Below are 16,325 nucleotides of genomic sequence, written 5' to 3'. Positions count from 1 at the left end.
AGGTTGTTGAAGAACGAGGCGTCCAAATGTAAGAAGTACAGCGAATTATCTGACGGATCCTCCGTGGTGAACTCAAAAGAACGTAATACTGCGCGGAACACGTCACATACTATAGCAGGAGCAGGCTGCGCGTCAGGAGTATCATCGCGAGGAAAGTCCTCAACGTGTAGCACCACTTTTACAGTGCTCTTGTGTTACGCTGTTACGAACCTTGCGATGAATCCTCACCAACTGACCTATCTTGCCGCCTAGTCACAGTATTCGTTTGGCTGAGCATGGTTTCAAGATTGCTGTCATAGCTGGATAGCAAAATTTCAGAACAGGGGCAACACATGAGCTGATGCAAACACCTTTCCTTTGTATAAAAAGCTTATCTAGCTTGCTGATTAAAGTTGATTGCATATAGAACTTTAAGACCTCTAAAGACCTGTCGACATTGATGCCACATCTATTCTGAAAGTTAGGAACACCGTATTTGTCAATGCAATGGCCATCTTCGATGTATACACCTTCTTGAGGCAAAGAGTAGTATAAGACATTGATGTCCACGGAAAAAGCTGGGACAGCCTTTGGACAATTTTCCCGGAGGAAGGTGGAGGCAACACTTGGCGTCTTTATGAGGAAGGAGGTGAACAATTTCGAGGAGGCACAAGAATGTCTGCATAAAAACTTCTACATGTTGTTGGAAGGTTCTGCGCTCAGAAACTGGCCCGGAAGGGCACAGTTCCTTGCGAGTCTCGGCGGTGGAAAGCACCGAAAGACTAGTTCTTTGGCAGGCCTTTACGAAAGAGGACAGTTTAGAGAGTCTGGCATTTTCGCGTAGTTCAGCAGCCGTTGTTTTCATCTTTGATTGATTGCTTTCATCGTTTCGTTACAGTACAGCGTAACAGGAGGCGGAGGGAAAAGCCGTTCAAATCATTGCTTGGAAGATCATCCGCCCCCTTTGTCAGCAATGACAGCAGGAACTCCTTGCACTGCCTGGAAGTTGCCTAGAATTGCCGAATCCGCTTAGCTCATGTACAAGCCACTATGCATCAGGACAAATCCACCTTTGTCAGACAGGAGCAGCTTAAGCCCGCTTCTCAAAGGACGGTTACTGCTGTGCGAAGCCGAACTGTGTTGCCTTTAAATAATTGCTTAAACCTTTCACATCCACAATAGTGGCGACGCATGTGTAAGCCTCCCCTCGATTTCACTCCTGCCGAAGGAGATAACTTTCCTATCTCATCGATTGCGCTGCCTCTGCGCATGCTGAATTTCAGTTCCTTTATTTTGTTCTCTTCGCTATATTGGTAGAACGTATATATGCTGACTAAAAGAAATAAAAACAGCTGTTTATCAGTCAGCGCTGTGGTCTGCGTCCTTCTCTTCGTCCTGTCGTTTGGCGCAGTTTCCTGCTGGTAAGTAATAGTGTCTTGCTAAAAAAACGAGATAAACACATTATTTAGTACGCAACATATACCTCGTGTCGCAAACTCCCATGGAATATTTATTTTTGCCATTTACAGGGCACCTAAATTTTTGAGGTTGTTCCGTAGAGGGGTGGTCGCTTGTGTGAAACGAGAAAAATCCCCCTGGGGGCGTGTGATAGCCTGCTTAAACTCGTTATCAACGGTGACCTAAATAATCCACGATATGGCATTTGTTGATGCTTTTGTGGTACGAAAGAACCCCTTTTATTTAGTCAGCGTTTAAGTTTCGTGTTCAAATTTTTGCCCTTGATTTATTTGTAATACACTTTGTGGAATATAACGGTCTATTAGGCATGTTATTGTTAAAGAAGGCCCAGTTTACCTCTACCATACAAACACTAAGTGTATTCACTAATGAACGGTGGTAATCCAGAATAAAGAGCAGCGACGTCGGCATTCGTGAACAACTTGAGTTGATTTTACAGAAAGGGTGCAAGTCTGCAAGTCAGAAAATATAATGCAGTGATGATTAACGCAAGGCAAATGTTGAACGCTGCAGCGGAGGATAGGGGCTGTGGTTAAAATGAGCTGCAGAATCGTGACAGAACGACTTAAAGGTCTCGCCGGTTAAGTTGCAAGTTGCGTGAGATTGCAATCAAGACATCGGTTAACGAACGTGTTGTCCTCATAGTCACTGTTCATAAGTAGAAGGTAGGTGCTATAGTGATTCGCCGTAGACTTAAGTTCGACAACCAAGAATGAAGGACATGAGGGAGACGGTTGTGTCAAGTCGCTCAAAATGTAAGACCTTTCACTACAAACGTGTTAGTTGAACTAGATGACCCGTAACATGCGCTAAATATTTTGTGATTGTCGTTGAGGTCCGCTTGAGATCTCCTTAATCGCTTTCTCTTAGATGTTTGGTAGTCTTTGAGATTTAGATGAACTACGCAGATAGTAGATGAAGAAAGCGCTTTCGCTCGGGCATTCTTGCGCACATCGCGTCGTACTTGCTTTACCCGTTTTTGGCGAAGCCACTGATGATGTCAATCAGCTTGCGGCTCAGGTTTCTGCCTGCGTTTGTAGAAACGCCACTCAGTGGCTCTCCGAAGAGCATGGCAAGATCGTCGTGGGGAGTTTGATCTGGTTCATTGCTTGCCCGAGGGTCGTAGTCCAGAGAGTAGGAGAAGACGGTGTGGCTGAGAGAGCTCAAGTACTCGGAGAAGTACAACACCGGACACTTGAACAGCACGTCGTCGTACATCTCCTGAACGAGACGCAATCATTTGGGTTTCCTTTACTCGCACAAAAGGAGGGTGCGCACGGATGCCACTTTGACAGCAACTTTAGACTACGCTAAAGAGGATGAAGCCTGCCTGCTCCCGAAACATTCAATAACTTGACATTCTCATTGCAATGCGTTGTTAGCTCCTATTACTTGTTTTCTCCCACCAACGGTCGTGGGTTTGAGTGTTTTAATTAACTATATATTCATTCATTCTGTCTTAATTAATACCAAACGTCATGGGCTCGACTCCCACCAATGGACCAGGGTTCGAGCATCAATGGCGGCACCATCAATTTTGATGCCGTTGAATTTTGGTCCAGCCAAAGGGCGAGAGTACGACTGCCACCAAAGCTAATGAGTTCGAGTGCTTGTAACTTGGTTATAATTAACATCAAAGGTCGTGTGCTCGACTACCACCAACGGTCGAAGATTCGACTATTGACCTTCATAATGTCCACTGGAATCCAACTTGGAGATATGGCTGGTTCGCCCATATCTATATGTTGGGTGGTGGTTATGAGTATTAACTTCCCCTTAATTGACACCAAAGGTCGTGGGTTCCATTCCCACCAAAGGTGAAGGGTTCGGCTCTGGGCCTTCACAATGTCAATTAGAATTCAACTCGCAGATTTGGCTGGTTCGCTCATATATTATATATAATTATAAAAAGATAATCTATAAAGGAAGTACCCATTCCTACTGGCAGCATTCTTGAAACAATTTGGGGTGCATGCTATTTACCAGCTGTAACTTCGGTTATTGGAGCATGCTATAGGCGACCTGACTTTCTACAAGATTTTTCTGAGGAACTGCAGTCTGTATTAGGCTCCTTCCAATGCGAATATAATAACTCTCCCATAATTTTGGCCGGCGATTCTAACTTTCCAGGCATAGAGTGGTCTGCTTTAAAATCCCCTAGCACGCGCCAGACACGCGATTGTGCAGATTTTGTTGACCTTTTAGAATGTTTTCAGTTGTCTCCACTTATCGAAATCCCTACGCGGCACAATGCTATTCTTGATCTGCTTCTAACAACACACCCCGAACGTGCTACCGTGGATGTACTAGAGTATATCGGTGACCATCGTGTCATACATTGTACCTTTAAAACGCTAACCGTGAATAAACCACGACAAAGAACGAAGATTTATGACTATTCTAAAGCAGATCCCGAAGGCTTCAACTCTTAGCTGTTTGAATTTGGCCTGTCATTTATGCACACGCATGAAAACTGTTCATTGCAAGATAAATGAATTCGTTTTCGTGACGAGTTCTTAAGACTGCGAGAGAGATACAGTCCAAAAAAATGGATCTATGAAACAGCAGACAAGCAATGGTTTACTCGAGAGAAAAAGCGATATTCGAATAAAAAGAAGCGTTTCTTTCGAAAAGCAAGAAGGGGAAAATCTTATGAAGCTAAGTCAGAATATTTATCGTTTTCTAATGAATGTGCATTACATAATGAGACTGCCAAATAAGTTTTTCAACCAGGATATTTCGCAATTTCTAAAAACAGGTCCAAAAAAATTTGAGAAGGTCATTTCTCCGGCACCTACAAAAGAGTTACCTGTTTTTGACAGTGCGGCTGGTGCTGCAATTGATGTCATGGATGTTGCTGGTGGGTTTAATTTATTCTTTTGTAGTGTATTTAATTACGAAATGCCCCTAGATATCTCAACACAGTTTTCTGATAGTTCACCATTTATGGAATGTATAACTGTGACAAGTGGCGGTACGGTGAAAGCTATTGAGCGTATACCATCGTTTTCTAGTCCTGGTTCTGTCGGTATTTGTACTTAGCTACAAAAAATGACAAAGAACAATTCTGCTCTGATGCTTACACTATTCTTTCAACAGTCTCTCAACACCACCGAAATTCCAGACGACTAGAAATTGGCACATGTGATACCAATATATCGTTGCGTGTGGCAAGACACAGACAGAAGAGGCTATTTACAGGCTATTTAAACTGGAGCCAGGCAGCCAGGCCGACACTCGCTCGCGCCAAGTGCACCGACCAACTTCATCGTCATTCTCGCGGCGGCTCGTTTCTTGAGCATCGCTCGATGATATCGTAATAATTTAAAACCGACGACAAAAACAAGCTAAGAAACAATAGACCTATATCCCTTACGTCTGTTGTATACAAACTATTTTAACACGTGTTATCTTCTCAAATCATGCAGTACAGGGCTAGCAACCACATTATACTTGCGAACCAGTATGATTTTCAACGAAGCCGGTCATGTGAATACCAGCTTCTTGAACTAACTACAGACATTCACTTTAACCTTCACAAACTTACACAAATGGACGCCATATTTATAGGAGGAGGAGTAGATTTTAATGGAGCGAAAGGAGGAGAGGTCGGCCTGGAGAGCGTGTCTCTAGCCTGCTACTCCTCACTGGGGAATGGGGAAGTGGGAAATACAGGGAAAGGTAGGTGGCGGATGATTATGATATGGTACAATGAGATACTATATACACGTTGTCCAATATGTGGATGCGCACTGGAGACGCAATACACTAAGAGCAATCTTGTCCATACAAAAAGTAATCTTGCCGCAAAAAGTTTTTGCGCAAACACATTTCGCACTGACTACACGTCTCACAGCTTCTATAGGCGATCATCTAAACCAGTCTCACTTAAAAAGTTCGAAAGTGCTTTTATGGCACGTTGGGCACAGTCAACACTCCTCCACGCGCCCAAAAGCTTTTCTTCGGAAAAGGGGCGGGAGTCCAAGCTGTCAACTGTAGATTTGAGTTTTCTTCGTTCGGCCGCGTATTGAGGGCACACGCAAAGTACGTGAGCTAATGTCTCGAGAGTGTGGGAGACGCTACATTCAGGGTCCCGTGTTTGTCCAATCTTGTGAAGGTATCGGTTGGTGTATGCCACACCCAGCCGTAATCGATGAATGAGCGTTTCCTGGCTTCTCCGCAACCGAAGTGGATGCCGGAATAGTAATCCAGCGTCAAGTCTATGGAGGCGCTCTTGTCGATGTTCGGGGTTGTCCCAATGTTGCGCCGTAGAAGTTTTAAGGAAGGTATGGAGCAAGGCGTTAATGTCATACCGGGAAAAATGAATTTTTATAATAGTTCCGTCAGTGTGCGCCTGTTTTGCTTCTGCGTCAGCCTGTTCGTTTCCAGCTATTCCACAATGGCCAGAAATCCACTGCAGCACGATGGTATGTCCGGAATGAGACGCCTCAGCAAGCAGATACATGATGTCATAAACCAGGGGACTATATGCGGTTCTGTCACTCATATAATTGCTGAGGAGTTGCAGTGCTGGTTTTGAGTCGCAGAACACTGTCCACTTCTCGAGACTTTGTTGCAGTATGCAGCGTACTGCTTCTCGAACTCCGGTCAACTCAGCTGCTGTAGACGACGTCCTGTGTCCTATCTTGAAACGTTGTGCTATCCCCATTCCTGGCACCGTGTAGACCGCCGCGGAAGAGGTCTGGGTCACAGAACCATCTGTAAAAATATGTTCGTAATATCGATACATGTAAGCAATGTATGATAGCGCGAAATGCTTGAGGCCAGCAAGCGGCATCTTCGACTTCTTCGTTATTCCAGGGATTGAGAGCCTGACCGTTGGCTTTGCCATCGTCCAGAGTGGAACTTCGGGTATGTCATACGGTTCGAAGTCCGACGGCAATAAGTCTTGCTGCGACAACACGGCTTCTGAGTAGGCGGACACAGGCCGTACGCTTGTGACGTTCGTGAGTGGATGGTTCCTGTGTCTAGTCAGTACCCTTAGATGCACTCGCAATGGCTCATGTTGCAGATAAACTCGAGCTGGGCACGCACGTGCCTCTGCAATAGTGCCCCAAGTAGACGCACATCGTGGTAGTCCTAGGCAAATTCTCAGTGCGCGAGCCTGGGCACTTTCAAGTGTGCGTACAGCAGTTGTACTAACCCGAGAAAGTACAGGCGCACTGTAGCGGAAGTAGCCAACAAAAAGTGCCTGGTAGAGCTGCAGAAGAGATGACTTGGATGGCCCCCATGATTTTCCAGACATATGTCGAATGATCTGGGTAAAGCTGTCTAGCTTTTTTCTTAATCCTGAGAGGTGCTTCGAACAGGATAAGTCACGGTCGATGATGACTCCGAGAAACTTGTAGTGGGTTACTGAGGGTATAATCTTCCCATCAATCATAACGGGGTAGCAGGCCATTGACTTTCGTGTAAATGCCATGGTTGCACTTTTTTCCGGTGAGAGCTGCAGTCCGCGACTGTTTAGGTATGTGAACGTTATTGACACCGCGCGCTGCAGCTTCGTTTGCACTTGTAAGCGCGTTAAGCTCGTGGTCCATATACAGATGTCGTCTGCATACACAGAGACCGAGACTGCGCCTGCGTGTTCTTTGACCAGTCCGATGAGAACGATATTAAATAATGTTGGGCTCAATACACCTCCTTGAGGCACTCCACGATAGACGGGGTGGTTCTTTGTTTCCCCGTCTGGAGTTGTCATTAATATCGTTCTCTCTTGAAGATAGCTGGCTATCCATTGATGCATACGTCCCCCGACACCACATTCTTCTAGGCCATTTAAAATTGCATCATGGAGAACGTTGTCAAAAGCACCCTTGATATCTAGAAAGACAGCAGCCGTTAATCGACGGCGACGTTTCTGATGTTCAACAGTTGTTACTAGGTCAATGACGCTGTCGATGGACGACCTACCCTTTCGGAAACCTGTCATTGCGTCTGGATATATATTACGCTTCTCTAAAAACCACTCCAGGCGTGTCAAAACCATGCGTTCCATGGTTTTACCTATGTAACTGGCAAGTGCCACAGGTCTGTAGGAAAGCATAGCATGGGGTGTCTTGCCTGGTTTCAATAATGCCACAATTTTGCTTGTCTTCCAATGTGCAGGCACAGTTCCCGAGGACCACGAGAGATTGTATAAAGCCAGGAGCTCTTCAGTCGCTCGAGGGCCTAGATGGCGCAAGGTAGAATAGGTAATGCCATCAGGACCAGGCGCACTTGAGTGTCTTGAGGATGAAATCGCTGCACGTAGCTCTTGCAGCGTGAACGGGAGGTCGAGGCGATCGTCCATTGTTGGAGGAGCACACCTGAGCACTGAAGCTACCGATGTTGTAGATCCAGAGAGGTGTATGCAGAAATCTTCCGCGATTTCCTTCTCACTGCGCGTCTGGATGATAGCCAAAGCTCGGAAGGGACGTAGCTGTTGCGGAGGAGATGGTAGTGCTCGTACAACATACCATATTGTGGACAACGGTTTTCTTGGGTCCAGGCTGGTGCAAAATGACCTCCAACGTTGTCTGTCGAGCTTGTCTAAGTATCTTTGAATTTTCTTTTGCACACGGGCGTGACGTCCTCAAGTCTGATATCAATTTAGTTCGCCTGTATTTCCTCTCGGCGCGACGTCGGACTGCCCGCAGCTCTTCATATATAACGTCAACGGATGTTCTTGAATTTGAAGTTTCGATGATGCGTGTTGTTGCGTGTATTGCTGCTCTAATGCGCTCTTCAATCTCTTTCGGTGAAATTACACAGTTGCAAGATTTTTCTAGCTTGTACTGAAACGCATCCCAGTCAGTGCGTCGCGTATGAGAACTTGGAAGTCTTGTAAACCACCTCAGTTGTACATAAGTAGGTAGGTGATCACTGCCATACGTTTCAGCATCTGTGCACCAGGCAGCAGAAGACGAAAGGCATCGTGAAGCGATAGCTAAATCGAGACAGCTGCTGTACGTCGTGCCACGAAGGAATGTTGGTGAGCCATCGTTCAGGATCTCAAGGTCATTGCTGCTTGTGAAGTTAAGAAGTTGTCTTCCTCGAAGGTTTGTGATGCTACTACCCCAAAGATGGTGGTGCGCGTTGAAATCGCCCACAATAATATGAGGTCCTTGGCAAGAGTCAAGAACACGTTTCAAGTGTCCAGAGTCAAATCTTCCCCTGGGAGAAATATAGCCACCGATGATCGAGATTATCCGGCGCTTTAGCTTCAGTGTTATAGAGACGTACTCGTTGCTGCTATGCACCGGAACTTGGTTTAGCGAATACGTGAGGTCACATCGCACACATAGTAAAACTTTGCTAGTATTTCCATTTGTCCCAGGCGCGAATTGTTCATAGCCAGAGAGTCTAAATGGCGATGTCATATTCGGCTCGCATATTACGATAACTGGAAACCGATGCTTGAGCACTGTCTGTGATCAAGCTCAAGCATCGGCTCTGTGCCATATTTATAGATTTTGCTAAAGCCTACGACCGTGTGGCTCATAACCGCCTCATAAATAAAATGAAGCTGATTAAAGTTGACGAAAAAGTAATGAACTGGGTTAAAGAATATTTAAGTACCAGATGACAAGCTGTCGTAGTTAATAATGTCCGTTCGTCATTTCAACCTGTTCAGTCCGGTGTGCCTCAAGGTTCCGTTGTGGGACCCACTCTATCTTTGATTTATATAAATGATATTCATCAGGGTATAGACTCGGAAATCTGGTTATATGTTGACGACTGCGCTCTGCATCGGCCACTAAAAAGTAAGGCTGACTGTTATAAATTGCAAAATGACTTGAACAGGATTGAAAGATGGTGCTCAGTCTGGCAAATGAGCATAAATACCTCGAAAACTAAACTTATAAAGTTCACGAGGGTTGCAATGTGGGCTTGTTGGTAATGCACCTTCAAGGGGAGTATGGTAGCGCGATTCAAAGACGGGACAAGAGAAGACACAAAGGGACACACACAGCGCTGTGTGTGTCCCTTTGTGTCTTCTCTTGTCCCGTCTTTGAATCGCGCTACCATACTCCCCTTGAATAAACTTGTAAGATTTACTACTTGCAGTGATATTACAAAACACATACTTTCTTAATGATGATGCTCTAGAAACTGCAGAATCATATAAATATCTTGCTGTTCATCTTTCTCCGACTTTGTCTTGACATAGTCATGTGGGTTGTGTTGTTTCCGCTGCATGCAAATCTCTTGGCTTCATTCGTCGAACGCTTCGTCAGGCTAATAGTGATACCAAGCTTCTTGCATATACCACCGTACTTCGTTCAAAGCTTGAGTATGCCTTATTTATATGGAACCCGCACCAAATGCATATTATTAATAAATTATAATCTTTTCAGAAAAAGGCAGCCCAATTTATTACAGGTAACTATTCACAACATTCAAGCATCACCAAAATAAAACATGACCTAGGACTCATCCAATTGCAGACTAGAAGAAAAATATCTCGGCTAACTTTCTTCCATCAGCTTTTCGATCACCCAAACATCTTCTCTCAGGCACGCATCTTACCAGCCAAAAGGGAATTCCCACGAATTGATCACGAATTTAAGGTCTAACAACCATTTGCACGCACTGAACTATTGCAGTTTTCTTGTCTATACTTAGCCATTTCGGAATGTAATCATCTCCCAAGTAATATAGCCAAAATAACTGACCATATTATAGTCAAACAAGCACTTAATGAAACATTCGTAAATTCATAAAATTAACATTTCTTTCAGCATTTCTTCAGATGTCAGAGGTTTTAAGATTATTGTTTCTATAATGTATGAATTATTGGCTTATGATGCTGCCGAATGAGAAGTGATGTAAAGGTTGCATAGCATGTACAACTTCGCGTAAGTCGAATATCTATATATGCACGTTGCCTTATACCTTTGTATATCAATTGTTCTCCCCCCCCCCCCCCCTATGTGATGGCCAAGCTGGGCCTTTAGGATAAATAAATGGAAAAAAAAAATATCCAGTAATTTCGACTCCCACCAAAGTACGTGTGTTGGAGTGCCTAATGTACTATATCTTAATTAACAGTCCCTTAAGTATATTTGCCTTAATTAAGACAACGGGTCGTCCTGACACTTATTCGCGTCGGCTGCACGCTTTCTTATAAAGAAATGGATGGCCTAATTTGCCTTATTAACAGCAAAGGTCGTGCGTTCGACTAAGAGCAAAGATCGAGGGGTCGACTGCCACCTAAGGTGGAGCATACTCATTAAATTCGCCTTAATTAAGAGCCCAGGTAGTGGGTTCAACTCCCTATGAGTGTTTGAGGCACATGCGGACTCCCTATGAAACCGAGTAAGCAGTGCTTTCGCTAGCGCTCCACCGTGGCGGCCGACCCATCGCATCATCCCTAGCGAGCTTGCGGTCTCGCCTCTGCAGCCTCATTAGGTGATCGCTTTCGAAAACGAAAACTTAACACTTCACATTGGTCTCAGTTAAGCCTATGATGCCATCGCTTGCTCTAACCAATGGACGTGCGCCTAAAACCGCTCTCCCTGTGTTCGCCCTCTAGGTGCCGCACCTCTCTCCCTCTTCACCTCCCGATCTCTCCTCCCTCTCCACAGAACAACCGCTACCACCTACAGCATTAAAACACGTCCTACTCTACAAAGGTTCCGCTTTAAAGATTGATGCATTCCTTTAAGGCCCGACTTCCTCCTGGACGATGTGCTCACTTCAGGAGCATTGCAGTGTAAGAGACACAGACCGCTTAATTGCGACGTCCCTTTTCTGTTTCCACCTAAACCATAGCAACGACCACGAGGCCCTCAAGAAAAGACGCCTGTGCATCTCATTCGATGGTGTAAAGAAAAATCACACAAGAAAAAACAAAGACGCTTTGACTACCGACGGCACAGCACGGATGTGGTCAGCAGCGCACATCATACGAAGCCGCACTTCATGCTCATTGGCACGTGCTACTTTTTCCTTCTTTTCCTTCTGTGTTTTCAAATAATTTTGTATCCACCCTGCTTGGCGGATACAAAATATGGACGGTAATATTTTATTAAAAAATAACAATAGGAAACATATTTGAAAATGCGCTCTATATATTAACACAATTGCGAGTAGATGTTACCATACGTCCTGGACGTTATTCCACTTTTGTGGTACACGTGGGACTTGAGGTTAATATAAAAAAAAGCGTATTCTAGTTTAAATTTAGAAATAAGTTATTCCGTTAGAATGTCACAATGATGTTGCAGGTCATGTAACTCTCTATGTAAGTACTGTAACTGCGTGTAACTACAACGTAAGTTGCAGGTGATGTAACTACGTCATTACTGACGCGCAGCCTGCTACTGCTATAATATTTGACTTTCCCGCATAGTTATAGATTCCTTTGAATTGACCACAGAGCATCCGTCAGACAACAAGCTGCGTTTCTTAGACTTGGAGCTATCGTTCTCAAGCAATCATGTATGTTGGGGTTATGCTCCTCAGTCTCATAAGAACCTTCTTCCCTTTTCCTCCGCGCACTCAAAGATAGTTAAGCGCGCTATTGCAAGATCTTGCATGAAGGCGGCCCTCTTGAGGTCTTGTGACCACCAAGTAGATGCAAGCTTTGAATTGCAAGTAGCCAGGCTGAAGCGCGCAGGTTACCCGTTACCGCTTTTAACTACCATCGCTGAAAGCCTCGCAACAAATCTCAAAAGAAAGCAATCGGCACCTACTCAATCTGAGAACGCTCACACAAATGATTGCAGTAATCCCATATGTACACCAGGCTGTGCACAATCTCAAAAAGGTTGTCAGCAGGGCAGGCGTTAGGTCACTGTTCACTGCCAGAAATAAGTTAGGTAGTCTGTGCCATCAAGTGAATCCGGTGACCGAGAACAACAAAAAAGGTTGTAAGAAGCAGCACAGCCAGAGGTTTGTTGACTATTGCGACTGCGTGGTTTATAAGATTCTCTTTCATGAAAGCGTTGTTATATCGGTCAAATGGGGCGGTGCATCAGTGACCCACATGCGCGATCACTCAAAGTACAAGAACGCGCTAGAGACAGTCAATTATTCCTGCATTGCAATGAATGCGGCGGCAAGCCGTCTTCTAAAGTTCTGTCCTAGCTGTCAAAATACCGCGATGACCGCCCACGTCTTATTTCCGAAGCTTTTGACATTCATAATAGCGGAGAAGCATGTGTAAGCCTTCCCTCCCCTTCTCTCCTTCCGGTGGAGATTACCTTCCTATCGCGTTAATTGCCAGTTTTGCCCCTGTGCATGCTGAATTCTATTCATTCTGCGCTTTAAGGTAGTGGTCGAGTGTATATATGCTGACTGAAAGAATAAAGACACTTGGTTGCTAGTAAGCGCTGTTGTCTGCGTCCCTCTCTTCGTTCTGTTGTTTACCACTGCTTACTGCTCGCAATCAGGTGATCTAGGTTCTTCAAATCTGTTGGTCTCTGCTCTTTGACCAGTCCACTTTCATTACCTCAATATATGCGGTTATAATGTCCGGACAGGCCGCCATTGGAATATGGACCTGCCAACGTTTAACGCTAGAACATTATCTAGTGAGGCGAGTCTAGCAGTGCTATTGGAGGAATTAGAGGGCAGTAAATGGGATATAATAGGGCTCAGTGAAGTTAGGAGGCCAAAAGAAGCATATACAGTGCTAAAAAGCGGGCATGTCCTGTGCTACCGGGGCTTAGCGGATAGACGAGAACTAGGAGTCGGATTCCTGATTAATAAGACCATAGCTGGTAACATACAGGAATTCTATATCATTAACGAGAGGGTGGCAGGCCTTGTTGTGAAACTTAATGAGAGGTACAAAATGAAGGTTATACAGGTATATGCCCCTACATCCAGTCATGATGACCAGGAAGTCGAAAGCTTCTATGAAGACGTGGAATCGGCGATGGGTAAAGTCAAAACAAAATACAGTATACTGATGGGCGACTTCAATGCCAAGGTAGGCAAGAAGCAGGCTGGAGACAAGGCAGTGGGGGAATATGGCATAGGCACTAGGAATAGCAGGGGAGAGTTATTAGTAGAGTTTGCGGAACAGAATAATATGCGGATAATAAATATCTTCTTCCGCAAACGAGATAGCCGAAAATGGACGTGGAGGAGCCCGAACGGCGAGACAAGAAATGAAATAGACTTCATACTCTGCGCTAACCCTGGCATCATACAAGATGTGGACGTGCACAGCAAGGTGCGCTGCAGTGACCATAGGATGGTAAGAACTCGAATTAGCCTAGACCTGAGGAGGGAACGGAAGCAGCTGGTACATAAGAAGTCGATCAATGAGTTAGCGGTAAGAGCGAAAATAGAGGAATTCCAGATCAAGCTACAGAACAGGTATTCGGCTTTGACTCAGGAAGAGTACCTTAGTGTTGAAGCAATAAACGACAATCTTGTGGGCATCATTAAGGAGTGTGCAATAGTAACACAGGATACTGCTGCTCCACCCGCCCAAACTACTATGGATCAGCTGGTAGAAAACCTGCTGCTCACCATGCAAGCAGTCAGCACCTTGCTGCCAGCTGACCATCCGCTCCGGGCCATCTGCCTGCAGGCAGTGGCATATCAACAGCAACACAATCACCATGGCTAGTCGCACAGCAAAGCGTCGACCGCGCATCCTGCAGTGGAACGTGCGCTCGCTGCGCCGACGACACGCCGAACTTTCCAAACACCTACTTCTGCACGAGTACGACGTGCTCGCGTTGCAAGAGACATACACGCGCGACGGGGAGTGCAACTTTCCGGGATTTGTGGGATACCACAGTGCGACCACCTGCGAGTTACGGACTTGCGCCAACGTGCAGTGCTGCGATCCGCTCCATCCACGCGGTCGCTCCCGCGCGTCTATTTACGTCCGTGCGCGTCTTGCCCAAGCCGTCGTTCGTGTGGCCGACATTGTACCCACCTCCGTAGAGTGTGTGGCTGTGACTGTGCGCGTTGGGGGGTGCCGACACTTGTGTCGCCAGCGTGTACGTGCAACCCGTACGGCGGTGGGATACGACCTTCATCGAGAGCCTCACCGCGCGCATCGGTGGTGACTGTGTCGTGTGCGGCGACTTCAACTCCCACCACACGGCGTGGGGCAGCGCCCACAGTGATCCGAACGGCAGGGACCTGCTGAGTTCCATCCATGCTTCGGGCCTGCTAATCATCAACACCGGAAGTCCCACTTTTGTGCGTCGGAGGGTACACGGGAGTGCGATAGACTTGTCGCTCGCGAGTGAGCGATGCCACTACGAGTGGGTTCGCAGCCCTGACACGCAGGGGTCGGATCACTATCCGATCTCTCTCGACCCGCGCGGCCTGAACCGCACGCGGACATGTACGTACCGCGTCACGGACTGGTCCCATTTTCGGTCCCTCTGTGCCATACCCCCTCCGGCGAATACAAACTTTTTTACGCATCTTACGAGGTGTTTGGATGCCGCTACAAAATCGTGCGCGGTGCCTGTTGGAACGCCGGTCCCCGATATCAAGCTTCTCAATCTGCGCGCTGTCCGTCGTCGCGCCGAACGCCGTGCCATCAAGAGCGACAAGGTGGAGCATTGGACTTTATACAACCGCCTGGACGCTGCGTGTCGCCGTCACGCCAGGCAGCGCCGCAATCAGAGCTGGCAAAGTCTCTGCGTGTCATTGGAGGATACTCGCGACAAGTCGCGCCCTTGGCGCATTCTCGCTTCCCTCCTCCGTCCCAAGGTCCCTCGCCATCCTGCACTCTCCATCGCGGTGGCTACGGGCTTGAGCACAGAGCAACTGGCCGAACTCTTCGCCGATGCCTTCGCTCCACCGCCACCGTCTGTGCGCCCCGTCAGTGCACCCTGCGAACTACCGCCGCACAACAAGGCTGAACTCCTCGCTCCCCTGCGCTACTTTCCTACGAGGGCAATCTTGGAGCACGTAGAGGTGCTTTGCTCGGCCGAGTTTACCCTCAGTGAGTTGCGCATTGTTTTGAACACGCGTAAACGACGCTCAGCGCCTGGTGCCGACGGACTAACTCATCAGGTCCTCAGGAACGTCGATGCAGCGCAGCTCCCTTCCCTACTCGAGGCCTTCAATGGCGTCTGGCGCAGTGGTATTATTCCTGCTGACTGGAAAGAGGCGATCGTCGTCCCTATTCTCAAGCGTGGCAAAGCTGCCACGAGCGTCAGCTCCTATCGCCCAGTGTCGCTTACTTCGGTAGCCGGCAAAACTCTGGAGGCCATGGCTTTGCGCCGCCTTGAGTGGATTGCCTGCGCCCTCGACGCTTTCGCCCCTGAACAGAGTGGTTTCCGGCGACTGCGCTCAGCAGCTGACTCGCTCGCGGACGTCGTGGCTACGCTAGAGCACGCAGCAAGTCGCCAAGAAGCCGGATATCTCGAGCTGCTCGATGTCCAACGCGCATTTGATGGTCTCCCTCACACCACCATCATTCAAGCCCTCCGTGAGCTACGTGTCACCGGCCGCCTCTTTGACTACATCGCGGCCTTTCTCAGTGACCGCACGCTCAGAGTGCGAGTTCGCGACACGCTCAGTGCCCCTCGCAGCGTGACCTCCGGGGTTCCCCAGGGCAGCGTGATCAGCCCATTTCTTTTTAACTTGGCTCTGGCAAGACTACCTGACTACATCCCCAAGACGACAGCCCACGAAGTCCGCGTGGCGATCTACGCCGATGACATTGCACTGTTCGCGTGCGGGCCCACGGCCCTCGGCTTCCAAGTGCGAGAATCCCTGCAGTCGGCGATCAACGCCGTCGATGAATATCTCGCCAGCATAGGGCTCCAGCTCTCGGCGTCAAAAACTGAGGCGTTGTTAGTACACCCCCGTGCTCGTGCGCGCTTCGAACTGCCTTGTCTCACGCTGCGCGGAAGCCCCCTCCCGTGGCAGAGAAA

Source organism: Dermacentor andersoni, chromosome 2 (assembly GCF_023375885.2).
Source record: "Dermacentor andersoni chromosome 2, qqDerAnde1_hic_scaffold, whole genome shotgun sequence".
NCBI classification, from domain to species: domain Eukaryota; kingdom Metazoa; phylum Arthropoda; class Arachnida; order Ixodida; family Ixodidae; genus Dermacentor; species Dermacentor andersoni.
This window is presented reverse-complemented; position numbering follows the sequence as displayed.